The following is a 2,316-nucleotide window of genomic DNA, read 5'->3' on the forward strand; positions in this document are numbered from 1 at the left end:
TGGAAGGGGAGAGAGAGCCAAGGGTCGGGGAAGCCAGGGAACATTGCAGGGAATGAGGACACGTGTCGGCCGGGCTCTGGGGCAGGTGTTCCAACGCATGGTGTCAGAGCAGCGTCAGGAAGGCCCCTAGAAAGGAGAGAGGCGGTTAACGGTGTCACATATAACAGCAAAGGAAGCAAAGCCCTGACATATGGTGATACAGAAGAAGAAACTGGTGGACGTGAAGCCTGGGCTGGGTCTTAGTACAGGGAGCTGCGCCAGCCAGTCCACCCGTGTACCCCGCAAGCGGGCGTCTGTGAGGAGAGGAAGCAAAGCTAGGCACCTTCTCGTTGGTTAATTTCAGCAGTAACATGAGAACAGGAAGAAGACCCCACCTCGTCTCCACGGGTCCTCGGCGACCTGCTAACTGAGAAAAACGCAAGGATTTTTGTTTGCCGACTATGGGGGTCCACGCTAACGTGATTCAGAAGAAATGCTGCTTTGAACAAGACCCTTTCTGTGTGACACACAGGTCAACAGCACAGAGTAGGTTTCTGGGGTGACACTAGTCACCATGAACTCAGTGCTGTCGGTCCCCCAGGAATCTGAGGGGTGGCCCAGGAGAGCAGCAGAATTTCTTAGAATGTATTTGAAGGAGAAGCCACATGAATCGCAATTATTACTGCTTCATTGGTCGATCCTAGGTGCTGTGACCTGGCTTGCTGTCTGCTTTTAAAATGCGTGACAGTAGTGGAATGTTCCAGAAGAGCCTTCTGTGGGAGGCAGAAGTTGCAGGCTTCCCTTCTCCAGGACCTCACACAGTGCCTGGGGCCTCGGGCAACGCTGCGTTTGCTGACTTGAAATAGAAATGCTAAGTGGGAAGAGGGTCCCGGCTTGGTGCGAACCGCAGGCGGCCGCCCCTCTGCGCAGTGCAATGTCTCGGGATCTGTCTGCATGGAGAGAGCAGGTGGAGGAGGGTGCTCCTGCTGGTTCGGATAGAAAAGGAAACGGTGGTCAGAAAGGCCGGCCTCGGGCATCAGGGGCCTGGCTGGGAGGGCCGGCACTCCGGTCCTCCTGGGCAGCTTGCTTCCCTCTAAACCACAGCTCCGTCCTCTTCCGCAGAGCGGGGTGCCGAGGTCAGCACTCTGGTGAAGACTCAAGACTCTGTGCGTCAAGTTCCTACTGGTCACGGAGTTCGTGGTGGCTGTCACCACCCCGGAAACCCACACAGTGCTCCTGGTCCATATGTCACACGCGAAGGGCGTCTCTGAGGATAACACTAACCTTTGACCCCGTGGTTTGCAGCACACAGATCCCTGCATTTTCTCAACTGGCAGCATCGCTGGCTGACTTTTTTAAAAGGGCTACACGAGGCTTGTTTGCTGTCTCCTGCCCTGGTTTCCTGGGTCCCGTGGGGGAGAAGGTCACGTGAGGGTCTGCAGGGGGCTCAGTCAGGTGTCCCTCTTATTCACCCTAAGATATGATGCACCAACCCCCCCAGCGTGCCCACGGATAAGCGTGGGTTCCGAGCACGCGCTCACACGCGGTCTCGTTTCGGGGCGCTGCCAGTGCAGTGTGTGCTGTGGGCTTTGCTGGAGCAGCATCTGGAGTGCTGTAACGTCTGAGGCGCGGACCTGGGTGTGGACGCGCTCTGGTTCCTAGGTGCCCCCGGGCAGCTAGGCGACCGCAGGAAAGAAGTTACAAAGGTTTTACAGGTGTCCATACTCCCCTGCTCTGTTTAGCGGTGGAGGAACCCAGGCTCCCCAGAGTCCTCCACCCACAGCCTTCACTGGGGCGGCGCCGAGGCAGTGGGCACGGGCTCTTTTATTTAAGTGTCTTCAGTGTCCATCATCCTGTGAGTAAATAAACGGAATTTTGATCACTCGAACCCTTCAAACCCAACCTCCAAACATTCGCTGAGACAGAGAAATCCGTGAGCAATGTTCCCTTATCACCCCCGCACTGCTTCTTCTAGTCTACGTTACCACTCCAACTGGTAATTTCAGAAGTAAAAGTTTTTAGTTGTTTTCATCCAAAGACACTTCACGCTTTATTGTATTTCCCCCTCTGAGAATAAACAAGCCTCGTTTGTTTTGTGGGCCGCAGAAAAAGTTGAACAGCATTTATCTGAAAATAAACAGGATTTATAAAATTTACAAAGACTTCCCTAACATGCAGCTGGGAAGATAAGACTGTATTTTAAGAATTAAGTTAGACCAGATGTGAAATAACAGACTGTCACAGCATCTTTGAAACAACAGGGGTGAGAACCCCATGGGAGATTAACGAGTCTATTACATTTAAATACGGTTTATTTATTTATCTATTTTTTTTTTT

At 52.8% G+C, this 2,316-nt stretch overlaps 1 protein-coding gene across 1 annotated transcript in view; it reads left to right on the forward strand.

Moving 5' to 3' along the window:
- The window catches only part of EFCAB6 (EF-hand calcium binding domain 6), a 197,139-nt gene that overhangs the window by 139,904 nt on the left and 54,919 nt on the right, over positions 1-2,316 (forward strand). The gene's annotated exons all lie outside the window — the stretch shown is intronic.

This window comes from Pteropus vampyrus, unplaced genomic scaffold, assembly GCF_000151845.1.
Source record: "Pteropus vampyrus isolate Shadow unplaced genomic scaffold, Pvam_2.0 Scaffold145, whole genome shotgun sequence".
In the NCBI taxonomy this organism is placed as follows: domain Eukaryota; kingdom Metazoa; phylum Chordata; class Mammalia; order Chiroptera; family Pteropodidae; genus Pteropus; species Pteropus vampyrus.